General features: G+C 35.9%; 1 non-coding gene across 1 annotated transcript; it reads left to right on the top strand.

Annotated features, from left to right (window-relative positions):
* Nucleotides 1-12060: 12060 nt before the first annotated feature.
* TRNAI-AAU (transfer RNA isoleucine (anticodon AAU)) lies at nucleotides 12061-12134 on the top strand. The gene has a single exon. It is a non-coding gene; the product is annotated as a tRNA-Ile (tRNA).
* The last annotated feature ends 3374 nt before the right edge of the window (nucleotides 12135-15508 follow it).

Below are 15508 nucleotides of genomic sequence, written 5' to 3'. Positions count from 1 at the left end.
CTATTTTTGCGATCGACCTGTGACACTGTGTATTGTTTTGGTGAAAGAGCACGTTCACTCCTTCATTTCGAGTTTTTTTTTTTTTTTTGCGCAATTTCTTCCTTCAAATGCATCAATTAGGCCATATAATATTCACTATTAATGGTCCTTCATTTCTTAAGGTAATCGATTAATAATATACCGTGCGCATCCTAAAATACGGAGGCCAAAATCTTACCAGCTGACATTTGCGTTTTTGGTCGCTTTCAGTGGCTTTCACCGATAGCTGTCCACTCAACTATTGCCAATTTGACTCCGAAGTGTAGTGATGAGTCCATGTTTCATTCATTGTCACATACCGCATGAAAAAAAAAATCCTTTTTATTACGCTGAAACAGTTTCAAACAGCGCTCTGAATCGTCGATGCGTTGTTGTGTTTGGTCGATTGTGAGCAAAGGCGGTACCCATTTCGAACAGAGCTTTTTCATGGACAAATGTTCATGCAAAATGGTGAACACACTGCTTTGTGATTTCTTTAAGGTGTCAGCTATCTCATGCAACTTTGCTTTATGATCGGCCAGAAGTATTTTGTAAACTGTCTCTCCTTATTTTTATTTGTTTGTTTTGTGGAACAACTGCCGAATCTGGACGACCAGAGCGTTCAGCATCATTGAAGTTTGTACGGCAGCGTTTAAATCCAGCAAACCTCTTCTCTACCATTTGTCTCGATGGGGCAGAGTCCGAATAACACTTGTCAAGCCATTGCTTTGCTTGAACGGCATTTTTTCCTTATTTAAAAAGCAAGGCTTTATGAACAAATGAAATTCAGAGTTTTCTACTGCTTTGAAAATTACAAAAGTTACGTCACTAAAACCATTGTAACTTGTGAACTAAACGTCCGGTTGTTGTGAAATTATGACACATACCATTTGAAGGTTAGTGCTTCCTGAACGTAATATGGATTTGTGAATAGTGGCGACATCTATATGTCATCCTACGTACTTATTGAGGGATGTGTTAAAATGGCTTATTTCTTACGTCTCGTAGCTGTTATGTCACAGATAATGCTTACAGTATGTGTTTTATAGAGGAACACGAGCATGAGTTTAGTTTAGTTTCCAAATGTAATCACATTATAAATTGTACATTTTAAAGTAATATGTAACCTCAAAGTATCAGTTTTAGATGTCTAGTAAGGAAAAAAAATCTACGAAATAGCTTATTTTCGATTTTCCTTTTAAATTGACTCAGAACTCGTTTAGTTTTACGGACTTTACATATGAAATAGTCTTGGAACCAGTGGCGGATCCAGGGGGCGATCGCCCCCCCCCCTTGAAGAGAAAACTTTTCTTAATTTTATATATAAATAAAACCCATCCCAGAGTTTGGAGGTCTTAAAAGTAGCTCTAAGGCTAGTTTAGACGGAAGCATTTATCGTAGCATTTCTCGTAGCAGATGTGCTGCCAAAAATCTCATATAATATTCTATGGCATCAAAAGTATATGGTGTTACTGTAGCATTTTGATAAGCGTCTTGATGTAGCAAACAAATCACTGGAGACGAGCGCAATTATGGCTCCGAAGCTAAAGCGTGAAATAGCTAAAGCTTTAGTAATTGTAACAACAGTTTTCGCCGGTTATATTAAAAACCGAAAACCACAAAGAAGTACGTGGGCAAAGAGAATCCCTACTCCAACTCATTTTTCCTTACTACAATTCAATTCCCCACACAATCCAACACCATGGATATTTGGCACAAAATCTTTTTTGCTTTTAACACACCACGGCGCTGCAATCGGACCAGAAATGTTGGGGAAAATGTTACGAAATAGAGCAGGTTCTATCAACAAAAAATGACATAGGATATGCCATGGCATGGGAAATGCTATAGTATGTGCTACTTTACACGGTAGGATATGGATGATACGATTTTTGCTACGAAAAATGCTACGATAAATGCTTCCGTCTAAAACTAGCCTAAGTGTAAGTATTACAACCCACCGTTTCCCTAGTGGGTTGTTATCCAAGTAGTCAGAACTTTATTATTCTTAGCACGTCTATACGTGCCTGAAGTTGGCCCCCCCACCTCTCCCAAATTACATCAAACATTGTACATCGTTAGTGCATCGTTAGTGCACGTTAGTGCACTCAGAACTAACGTTAGTGCTATCAGCGTTTACGAGATATTGAAGATTTTTGGTGGGGAGTTTGGCCCCCCCACCCATCTTTATACAGACAGATTTTCACAAAACTTAGCACATCGTTAGTGCATCGTTAGTGCACTTAAACACACTAAGGACTACCGTTAGTGCTAACATATTTTGGAATTTATACAAGATTTTTGGTGGGGGGACCAACTTCAGAAATATCAAATTCTATACAAATAGAGGTAGAAACATAGACTTAACGCCAATCGTTCGTGCATCGTTAGTGCGCCTAAACGCACTAAGCACTAACGTTAGTGCTACCATATTTTGGGATTTATTCAAGATTTTTGGTGGGGGGCCAACTTCAGAAATACCAAATTCTATACAAATAGAGGTAGAAACACGAGATTAACGGCAATCGTTAGTGCATCGTTAGTGCACTTAAAAGCACTAAGCACTAACGTTAGTGCTACCATATTTTGGGAATTATTCAAGATTTTTGGTGGGGGGCCAACTTAAGAAATATCAAATTCTATACAAATAGAGGTAGAAACACGAGGTTAACTGCAATCGTTAGTGCATCGTTAGTGCACCTAAACGCACTAAGCACTAACGTTAGTGCTACCATATTTTGGGATTTATTCAAGATTTTTGGTGGGGGGCCAACTTCAGAAATACCAAATTCTATACAAATAGAGGTAGAAACACGAGATTAACGGCAATCGTTAGTGCATCGTTAGTGCACCCAAACGCACTAAGTACTAACGTTAGTGCTACCATATTTTGGGATTTATTCAAGATTTTTGGTGGGGGGCCAACTTCAGAAATATCAAATTCTATACAAATAGAGGTAGAAACACGAGATTAACGGCAATCGTTAGTGCATCGTTAGTGCACTTAAATGCACTAAGGACTATCGTTAGTGCTACCATATTTTGGAATTTATTCTAGATTTTTGGTGGAGTGCGCAACTTCAATATTATCAAATTCTATACAAATAGAGATAGTAACATAGGATTAACGGCAATCGTTAGTGCACTTAAACGCAGTAAGCACTAATGTCAGTTCTACCGTATTTTGGGATTTATTCAAGATTTTTGGTTAGATGTCAGCGTTAGAAATATCAAATTCCATACAAATTGATGTAGAAACATGGGGTTAACAGCAATGGTTAGTGCTTCGTTAGTGCACTTAAATGCACTAAGCACTAACGTTAGTATTACCATATTTTGGGATTCATTCCAGATTTTTGTTGGGCGGGCCAACTTCAGAAATATCAAAATCCATACAAACCTTTAGTGTTTTCTAGAAGCACTAACGATCCACTAACGAATGACATTAATTTTTTGTTAGTGTTTGAAGTTGGGGCAAGTTCCCGTGCCCTCCAAAGATATTTTATTTGTAACACCTACACTAATGAAGTACTAACGTTAGGGGCTGGTGCACTTAGGACCACTAACAATTATACTAGAAGATATCATCAGTGCTTTCGAATTTGGCGGAAATTTGATACAATTAAAAATTCCCAATAAATTTCTTATGGGAGTTTCGTGACATGTAATTGTCCATAACTACCCTAATATTGAAGTACTAACGAAACTGTTAGTATTTTCTAGAAGCACTAACGATAGCACTAGAAGAGATCATTAGTGCTCTTGAATTTGACGGAAATTTGATGCAATGTAAAATTTCCCATAAATTTATTATGTGAGTTTCGTAACATGTAATTAGCCATAACTAAACTAATAGTGAAGTACTAATTAAACTGTTAGTGTTTTCTAGAAGCACTAACAATCCCCTAACAAATTGCACTAAGTTTTTAGTTAGTGCTTGAAGTGGGGGCGCTAAGTTCACTCTGGCCTCAAAAATTATTTTAATTGTAGCACCTATACTAATGAAGCACTAACCTTAGGTGTGGATGCACTAAGAAGCACTAACAATGCACTAACGATTGCTCTAGAAGAGATCATTAGTGATTTTGAATTTGGCGGAAATACGATTCAATAAAAAATTTGCCATAAATTTCTTGTGAGTCTCGTGATATGTAATTGGCCATAAACTACACTAATAGTGAGGCACTAATGAAATTGTTAGTGCTTTATAGAAGCACTAACGAATGGCACTATTTTTTTCGTTAGTGCTTAAAGTGTGGGTGCGTAATTCATGCTGACTTCCCCAAAGGTTTTTTTTTTACTTGTAACACCTACACTAATGAAGCACTAACGTTAGGTGTTTGTGCTCTAAGAAGCACTTACGATGCACTAACAATTGCACTAACAGAGGTAAGTAATTAGTGCTTTTGAATGCGATGGGAATTTGATACAATGAATAATTCCTCATGTGTTTCTTATGGGAGTTTCGTGACTTATAATTGACGATATCCACACTAAGGGTGAAAAACTAACAAAACTACTTGTATCTTCTAAAGGTACTAACAATGCACTAACGAATAAAACTAATTTTTTCGTTAGTGCTTGTAGTGGGGGCTAAGTTCACGCTAATTTCGAAAGTTTCTTTACTTGTAACATTAGTGCTTCCTAGTGCACCAACACCTAAGTTTAGTGCTTCATTAGTGTAGGTGCTACAAGTAAAAAAACCTTTGCGGGCCAGCGTGAACTTGGTTCCCACTTCAAGCACTAACGAAAAATAAGTCCATTCGTTAATCTACCGTTAGCGCTTCTGCAAAACACCCATAGTTACGTTAATGCTTAACTATTGATGCAGATATGGCCAATTATATGCCACAAAAATCTCATAAGAAATTCATGGGAAATTTTTCATTGCGTCAAATTTCCGCCAAAATCAAAAGCACTAATGACCTCCTCTACTGAAATCGTTAGTGCTTCATATGCACTAACACCTAACGTTAGTTCTTCATTAATGTAGGTCCTACAAGTAAAAAAACCCTTTGGAAGCCTTCATGAACTTGGCGTCCCCACTTCAACCAATAACGAAAAATTAAAGCCGTTTATTAGTGCATCGATCGTGGTTCTAAAAATACTTTCAGTTTCGTTAGTGCTTCACTATTAGTATAGTTATGACCAGTTACATCTCAGGAAAATCACATAAGAAATTTAAGGGGAGTTTTTCACTGTGTCAAAGTTCTGCCAAATTAAAAAGCACTAATGATCTAGTAATGATGATGCTAGCAGTAATGATGCTAGTACAATCCTCAGTGCATCGTTAGTGCTTCTTCCTGCACCAACCACTAACGTTACTGCTTAATTAGTGTAGGTGCTACAAGTAAAATATTATTGGTGGTCAGCGTGAATTTGCGCCCACTTCAAGCACTAACAAAGTAATTGGTGTTCGTTAGTGCTTCCTGAAAATACTGACACTTTGTATGGAATTTGATATCTCTGAAGTTGGCCCCACCAAAAATTTTGAATAAATCCCAAAATGTGGTAGCACTAACGTTAATGCTTAGTGCGTTTAAGTGCACTAACAATGCACTAACGATTGCCGTTAACCCCATATTTATACATCAATTGTATGGAATTTGATATTTCTGAAGTTTCCCCCACCAAAAATCTTGAATAAATACCAAAATATTGTAGAACTGACATTAGTCCTTAGTGCGTTTAAGTGCACTAAAGATGCACTAACGATTGCCGTTAACTCTATATTTCTACCTCTATTTGTATAGAATTTGATATTTCTGAGGTTAGTCCCTCCACCAAAACTTATGAATAAATCCCAAAATATGGTAGCACTAACGTTAGTACTTAGTGTGTTTAGGTGCACTAACGATGCACTAACGATTGCCGTTAACTCTATATTTCTACCTCTATTTGTATAGAATTTGATATTTCTGAAGTTGGCCCCCGCACCAAAAATCTTGAATAAATTCCAAAACATGTTAGCACTAACGGTAGTCCTTAGTGTGTTTAAGTGCACTAACGATGCACTAACGATGTGCTAAGTTTTGTGAAAATCTGTCTGTATAAAGATGGGTGGGGGGCTAACTTCATATGAAGTTGGCCCCCCCACCAAAAATCTTCAATATCTCCTAAACGCTGATAGCACTAACGTTAGTTCTGAGTGCGCTAACGTGCACTAACGATGCACTAACGATGTACAATGTTTGATGTAATTTGGGAGAGGTGGGGGGCCAACTTCAGGCACGTCACATCTATGGTCTGTAGTAGGTGTTTCAGATACAGTATGTATGATTATATATATATATATATATATATATATATATATATATATATATATATATATATATATTCAATGTTTTGCGTGATTTTTGGATATCTTCCGTATTATGTATCCAATAATGCACGTCTGTGGTCTCATTTCTGTAGTAGGTATTTCAGATATGTACGATAATATTTATTCAATGTTTTGCGTGTCGTGTAATATATCCAATAATGCACTGCGCGTGGGTGTGTGTATGCGTGTATATAATGAATGGTTTTCCTATGCAAAGTAGACGTTAAAACTTACATTAGTGCACTCATCATAACTAAAACTTTTTATCTCCTCATCTTTCATTCATTAAAATAGGAAGTCGTGATTTGATACAATTCAAAACCACTAATTTCCTCCCACAGTGAATCAACTAATTTGATAACTTCCTTTCTTCCTTCTCATTTGGTCATTACTGCAAGTACTGTACTTTCAATTGTTTTTCTTCTTCTTCTTCTTCTTCTTCTTCTTTTTACGGTAAATTAAATAAATCTGCTTACCACTTGTGTTCAATATAGCAAAGGAAAATATCAATTTTTGTGTAACAAGCATCCGAGCAAGTCTGGAAGTTTACTTTCTTTTTATTCCGAAAGTAAAATGTATCATTGTTATTTGCATTATTCAATTTGGAACTAATGAAGGAATTACATTAAATTCATATCATTGCTTTTCAAAGGCACAGCTTAGCTAGCCTACTTAGATGCCAAGGAGCTTAAGTTCAAATTTGAAGCTCGAAGTTCAAGTTTGAAGATCAAATTCTAACTCTTTTTGTACAAAAAAAAAAAAAATCATATTTGTGTTCCGTTAGCAAACAAAACCATAATTATGCAGCTTATGGTTTAGTAATTTATTAACAAATCACTTGGCAGACAAATAGGTACCCATGAATAGAAATGGAAGATGACATTAATCCATTTTTAGGACTTAGGCTCCTTGGTATCTAAGCGATCCATTAGCAACATTAGAACTTGGAATTCTTCAGATTTCCAGCATCAAGTTCTTGACAAGTTTAACACACTTATACACAAATAAATATTGCGGTTTTAGTTCATTTAAAGTTATTTTAATAACTACCAAAACTTACTTCGAACTAATTTCAATAAGGTCCCGGGCGAAAACACAAAAATATGTAAGTATGTATCACAAAATTAAATATTGCTACTACAGTTCGGTAAAACTAGCTTTAGAACCACCAAAACTTACTGCGATAATTATTTCAATAAATTAAACTACTTTTGTTCCTTTTAAATTTTGTATTTCCTTAATATTTATATTTCATTTCACAGAAATTAAAAAGAAACTTCCATTAACTATGGCTTCCTCACTTATTATATCTTTAACAGCATAAAGAAAGTAAGTTTTAACAAGTCCGGCCACAACATTTGTTATCATAAGGTACCGGACTACTATCCTTGTTGCCATAACACTAAATTTACATAAGCCTTATCGTTTTACAGTCTAAAGTGCATTTGTTATTTAAATTCCTACTAATTTGTTATGGGATTCATTTTCGTATGGAAATCATTATTTTCTTCAGTTATTTATTTAATTGTAATAAAATAAATGTTAATGACCGTTATTCTATCTAAATTTTATAGAATGTCTTGAATAATTAAAAATCTATTATTAAACCTAAACTCTGTCATCTTGTTCTTATCGAGATTATTATTACTCCTCAACTTAATCTAGACAAATTTAAGAATCTTCTCATAACGCCATCTTTAAATCAATCAGTACCCACATAGCACATGTACGTTCACGGGACGTCCACGACTTATCCGCAATGGACAACAGCACATCCCGGGATCATCCGAATTTGCTCCCGAAACATCATAGGACCTCCGCGGGATATTCAACGGGACCTCAAAGGGATGCCCACTGGTAAATCGTCGGATATTGTGGTCCTAGGTATGTCCGGCATGGGATTTTCCTGGGATCTCCTGTTTCGAATGATATTGCGAAGAATGAAGCCAGTGTATTCGTAAATGTTGCATGTAAAGTGAAATCAAATATGTGCAAGAGTAGAATAGTAATGGAGTGGCATGAACAGGGAAACTTGTAGATGAACCTGTCTCCATTGTCATGTCAGAGTCAGCCTCACTATGGAGCCAGGTTAAACATTCTACCCTTGTATAACCTCTTTTGCTGTTTCATATTAATATTCAATCCATAAGAAATAAGTTATCAGAACTAGATACAGTATATTCTTAAATGATTTTCCGTGTCATATACTCTATATAAATGAACACTGGCTAGTAAATGAAGAAACTAGTATATATGTACACTCATGTCCAAAATGATTGTCGCATGTCTATAACTGTCTCATGAGCGTGCCAGCCGAAGGATGAGGGGGACGCTTACCCCCAGAAATTTTCTAGGACGGGATTATCCCCCCCCAGAAAATTGTATAGCAGAAATTCTCACCCAAATATCTCGGCAAAAATGATGAAATACTGGAATGGGAACGTCGATTGTCAATTAATAATTCCTGGAATTGAAAGGAATTACAGTTTTATTGAAGAAAATTATGTGACAATTACCAGGGTATATAAATGAAGTACAGAAAGTAGCGACACTGTATTAGCTACGTCGAAAGCTTTCAATACTGTCCTACGAGTTATACATCCCAACACCGCACATTTGTATACGAGGTTAGTGTATCTCTCTGGAGTTTATTTCATGGTCAAATGATAATGAAAAACGAAGCATGACTATTTCTCCAGTGTAAGATGAATCTTTATTGTTTGGAGTGTTTGGCCTAATGAACACCATATAGCCTATCACTGACATTATAATTAATTGTGTGTGTAATGTGTTTGGTCATTACATACTGCATGCAAGGAGAAAGAAAACACTGCTCTTACATGAATTAGAAACTCCAACCGGAAGTAGGCTCAAATCTTGCAAACGGTACAAGATATTGAAAAAAATCTCCCCTTTATGATACCCCTTGCCGATTTTTATCAAGACGCCCTTCACTTGTGTCTGTAAAGGGACATGTACAGATGTGAGGAATGACAAGGAGATTCATGCTCATATGTGAATGATGCGCTGCGTAGAGAGCGCAGGCTGAGCTAGTATCTTTATGAAAATAGATACGCAATTCGTAGTGTGTCTTTTCATTTTGAACAGCTACCGCTTTGTGAAAGATTTACAACTTAGTTCCAAGGCAAAAATATTTCGAATTTGACTTAGTACTTATCAAAAATTTCATGCCCAGTTTCAAATATTTCTGCCTTGAGATTTTATCTTTAGTCTTCCAAGAAAGCGGTAGTTGAAAAAAAAAAAAAAAAAAAAAAAACGCTTTCTAACAATAAGTATCTAAAAAAGATTCCTTTCCCTCCACACTTATAGCATTACAAGGAGAAAAGAGAAAATATGGAATTATCTTTTTTATTATTATTATTAAATATACCGACTCTCGCTGTATGGGCTTCGTGTAAAAATACCACCATTATTGTGCCAACCTGGACAATCGATGGAAGACTCACAACACTGTGTTTAGCTTCGGATATATAACTCGAAACCTGCCTAAAAAGACCTTTTTCTTAGTGTGCGGGTAACGTACCGTAGGCTTCTTTGCGTCTTCTTTCTAATGTATTGTTAGGGCCGCGGTGGCTCAGTGGTAGAGCGTTCACCTCTGGCGCTTGGTGTCCCGGGTTCGATCCGTCCCCGCCAAGTAAACTTTGTGGTGGACAAGCACCGTGTGCGTGGGTTTTCTCGGGGTTATCCCGTTTCCTCCCACTTTCTTCATTCCACCATTTAATTCATTTCTCATAATCACCGTCTCCTTTAGCCTAACCGGCATAACCGTGGGATGTAAAACTCAAAGATTTCATTTCATTTTTGTAATGTATTGTTAAACTTCGTCAACTGGGCTGTGCGCAAGTGCGCCACTGTTTTTGAAAGGACATGTTTTGCAGCGTGTTTTCTCCAACAGTAACGTTATTTTGTTCGGCTCAGTAGTAGAGCGTTCACCTCTGGTGGATAGGGTCCCGGGTTCAAACCCAGCTCACCGTGTGCGTGGGTTTCCTCGGGGTTCTCCCGTTTCCTCTCGCTTTCTTCATTCCACCATTTCATTCATTCCTCATCATCATAGTCTCCTTTAGCCTAGCTGGCATAATCGTGGGACGTAAAACCCAGAAATTTCATTTCATTTTTTCGAATTTCTGAAGAGGTACTCGGACTTCTCTTACATGTGAATTAACACATGAAATTTCGAGAAATCGGTAGGAAGAAAGGTCGTGTGTGGCAAAGTTACGTGCTAAATTATAAAGATAAGTCAGTATCTTGCAAATTTTATGAACATACATATGTATGCGCAAATGTTGATAAATTGGTGAGACATGTATCTTCTGGCAGTTACCCAATCTAATTTGTTTAGGGGTATGTTTAGTACAAGGGGTCCAGAAGCACGTAAAAAACGCAAAATTTACAGGAGAAATGAGTGATACAAGTACTTAGACGTAACATAACGTAACCAAATCTAACCTAACCTAATATAAACTAACGTAAGCTGACCTGAACTAACCTAAACTAACGTAATATTAGTAGAAATAAGCGAAATTCTATCATTTTTTTGGAAAATTACGCGAGACTCCTACACTAATATAACATAAACTAAACTAACCTAACGTAACCTAAACTAGCCTAACCTAATTTAAACTAACCAACCCTACTCCAAACTAACCGAATGTGAGCAGAAATTACCAAAATTGTAACATTTTTTAGAGAAAAGAGCTGGACCCCTTCTGCTAAACATAGGCCTTTGTTTATAACATTTTATAAAAAATAATATGTTTATAATATCAGTAGTAGAGTGGTTTAGAAAATCCACTTACTTATAAATTTAAACTGTTTAGCGGTGTAAAAATATATAGACTTACTATACCATTTTTTCCACATATTTACTTTCATAGAACATATTGTAAGTAAATATACATTTATGCGTAGGCCTACTCTCTACATATAATAAAATATTAATGAAGTAACACAGTATCGTTCAGAATAAACATTTTAAAGAATCCTCTGGAGACAACTGTAATAATATACTGTGATAAAAAAAAACAACAACAACAACAACAAAAAAAAAAAAAAAAGAATTTAACTTTGAAATCATATAGTAATAGAATGCAATTTTCTTTGTGATTGCACATAAATTCCCGGAAAAATTCCCATTTTGGGAATCTTCCCGGGAATATTTCCAAGGAAGATTCCCGAAAAATATCTTCCCAGAAATTTACCCATCACTAGTACCGGAGCTTCGGAGCACCCACGTAGTCGGCGCGCATGGAGTAGGGGAGGTAATTTAAAAATAACCACTGAAAAAAGAGAAGAAACAAACGTTATAAATAAAATTATATCATTGTTAGAGTTTTCTAACGGCGGGACCGATCGCAGGTTAACTAGCAATTACTTCGTTGCAAATCTTTTTCCCTCTTGTTCCGTAACATTTACTAAAACATTAGAAATGACGTGGCTCTCAACTCGGAACTACTTATCCCTTACACACTGTAACTACTGAACTGTGACTCACTCACAGCTGCCAGTGCCAACATGATTGAATTTACAATTGTTCCGTTCTTTCACTTCTGTGATCACTTCGGTAAGTAGCGACAACATAACTGTTCCAATTCCGGATCGCTTGGAACTGTGAGAGCGTGCTTCACGCACAGGGAAGATAAAAGTTAATGACGTAAGGCAGTGTTGGTAGTGAGCGTGAGTTAGGCTTCATTACTCAAGTTGGCCGGTTAGCTCAGTTGGTTAGAGCGTCGTGCTAATAACGCGAAGGTCGTGGGTTCGATCCCCTCACTGGCCATTACTTTTTTCGTTTTGCAAGACATTCCAGGTTTTTGTCAGCGTTTATTATTATTAGTACTTAACTCAATCCATCACCAACATTCACGAAAATAAAAAAAATATTCCACTAAACTGACACCTGATGAACTAAACAAAGATGGATGCAAAATAATTTTGAAGCATTTTTTTGCTTTCCTTCTGATGTCCTAGGAACAGAGGAGGCATTGTCATGTCAACCTAAGTTTGATAAATATAAATCTTAATGCATAGTTTAGTAATATAGCTACTACTAAAAGACGTGAATCTATTTATACCGGTGGAGAGTTTCTTCTCCAATTTCTCTCCCTGTTTTTAGTAGAATCGAATTTACGCCAGTGACTAGGAATCGCGACCATGTCCAACAACATAGTGTACATTCAGGGCCAGCTCTACGATATGTGCAACACGTGCATTTACACTAAGCGGCAAGTTTAGAGAGGTGGCAAAATCTGTTATATTCGTGACTATATATTATTTAAAGTATTTCTTGCTGGAAACAGATTTCCTGATGATAGTGGTTAAATTTACTAAGCTGACCTTTTATTTGAGTACTATAATATGATTTATACATTCATAAATCATGTTTAGGTTGCATTAGTCTTTAAGGTCACATGGACAGTGCTAAAGCACATCATCAAACAAATCACAGCATGAATTGCTTGGTTGTTGTCAATTACAAGAATTCAGTTCTCGAACAGTAGTGAACGCATGTTCTATTTAGTTAGTTACCACAGTTTTGATATGAAAAATAGTCTTGTCTTTGACACAAAAATGTTCCTTATCATTGAGTGGAAACAAGTTTCTTTAAAAAAAAAAAAAAAAAAAAAAAAAACTTAACATGTAGAAGGAAAATTAAGGAATAAAGATAAAAGTGCTAGTTACACTGGAATTGTAAACTGATTTATATTGAGATTGAAGTTCGATATTGAATTGTATATAAAGAGATTGCCATCTTTCCTCTGCACGTGTGTTTGCTTTATCTTTCACTAACATAATATATTACTTATTAAAGAGAAAAATAGACACAACGAGATTGTATTTGTAGTGTTTAGGCTTTTCTGAGTGTGTTTAGGCCTTTTCCTCCCCTTAGTTGTTCATGATTGTGTAGCATACTTAAAATGGTGGCTTTTAAAATTTGTTCTTTGTGGAGACAGTGGAGGGGGCGGAAAATTATGTTATTGCACGGGGTGGCAAATTGCCTAGGACCGCACCTGCATATACATATGACTGAAAGTTCTGAATAACTCCAATAGGCAAAATAAAAACTTCATTTAGGATAATGAGATTAGGGTAAAGTGGGGTAGAATCAAGTAACTAAGATTTTATGGTATCTAGAAGGTAAACTGCTGTAAGATCATTCATCGGAGAAATACAGGATGATAATTACAGTTATGATCTTACAAATTGCAGAGCTCTATAATTTGTTTATTAATTTTAAACATAAAAATGAATGTGGCTTCAAAGGAGACGAGGTAGTTTAAAGTTTGTGAAGAAAAATGAAGTGTCTTAGAAAATACTCATTTTAGGAAGATGAAACTCAGTATGTAAAGTCATTTCTGAAAAGAAGTTTGAAGCAGCTACACATATGACCTTCAATCTACGAAAAATATTATGAGGTTAGGATATCCCTAGGGAGTGGGAAGGGGATGACACGTAAAAATAATCGAAACCGACCTATATTCCTGCATCCATAGTTTTCGGGGTCGATGAGATGAAGAGTGACACTCCCGATACCGTCTAAATCCAAGTTCAACCCATTGGCATGAGATGGAGGGTGAGAGGGGCGAAAGAAAAAAATGTCCAGAATGAACGAGATTAATCTATAGAAGCGAGTCCATAGTTTTCGTAGTACATAGTTAGCATAGAAAATACTCTCTGGAATTTGAAATTAAATCTTCAGTTGATATCTTCAATGGATCTAGCAGTTAGAAGCCAATTTCGATAAGAAACTAGTATCCCCAGGATTATACTGTATGTCAAACAGGTATTGTACACTTTTCTCCCCCACAAAAAAAAAAAAAAAAAAAAAAATCATTAGCTGTTATAATTAGTTCTGACTACATTTTCAGTATTTCGTAATAGGGTTGCATGTTTTTATAGATTATTTTTACTTTTGATACAGTCAGTAAGCGAATCAAGAAAACTTTATAGAGGTATGATTTGTAATTGGGAACAAAATTATCACATAAATATTATGCGTACATGCACGGGCCTACAGTAAATACATCCTTCAGTCGTTTTTTTTTTTTTTTTTTTTTTTCAGACGAGGATTTCCTGCTTAATCTTTTAGCAATTATAAGGATCTTATAAAATAGAAGATCTGCCCTTAAAACAAAATCTTGAAGCCAGACGTCACAGTTTCGCCACCCCTACTCTGCCCACTCCGCCCAATAAGATCGCAATGTTTTGAGCCAACAATCATGGCGAAAACGAAAGTAGCCAATCAGACGATGGCAGAAAAGAGAGTAGCCTATCAGACTCGGTTTGTTTTTTGGCTTCATCGATTTAATAGGATGAAGATACATATGGGTAGATCCTCTATTTATAACATCCTTGAGCAATTAGAACATTAAGCGGGAACAGTCGGTAGATAAGGTATAAAAGCTTTTTCAGACTAGCAATCCTGAGCGAGGTTTTCTTCATTCACACCAGGCAAATGCCCGGATGGTACCCAACATATAGGTTCTAGGCTGCTTCCTTCCCTTTCCTTGGATAGTGTGATCGCCGAGGGACGTCATCCCTCAAACGTTACAGGCAACATGGCCATAGATGCCGAAAGCCCAGAAATCTAATTCCTAATCCTAATCCTAGAACGTTAAGCACAGTATTGTGGTATTCGACTGTAACACTTATAACTAATGCATTTATAATATACTGCAAATTCTAAAAACGATCAAAAATGAAAATTAACATTGAGAATATGGATATAGAGAAGAATCGACAAAACTGGGTGTCTAATACATGTAACTAACTGGGAAATGCTGTAATAGATGAAAGAACAGTGTTGCAGACAATTAAATGGGGGAAAGAAGTTGGTGAGCGTATCTTTCTTTCTTTCTTTCCTCTTCCTCCTCCTCCTCCTCATTATTATTATTATTATTATTATTATTATTATTATTATTATTATTATTATTATTATTATTATTATTATTATTATTACTATTATTATTATTATTATTATTATTATTATTATTATTATTATTATTATTATTATTATTATTATTATTATTATTATTATTATTATTATCATTATTAACGACATAATACAAGGCATGAGGAATAACGTAATCATGAGACGAGATTTCACGTTTTCTTGTCTCGAAAAAGGAGGAAGAGTGTGGTGCCTTATTGTAG

Source organism: Thermobia domestica, chromosome 15 (assembly GCF_964235325.1).
Source record: "Thermobia domestica chromosome 15, izTheDome1.hap1.1, whole genome shotgun sequence".
In the NCBI taxonomy this organism is placed as follows: Eukaryota; Metazoa; Arthropoda; class Insecta; order Zygentoma; family Lepismatidae; genus Thermobia; species Thermobia domestica.
This window is presented reverse-complemented; position numbering and strand designations above follow the sequence as displayed.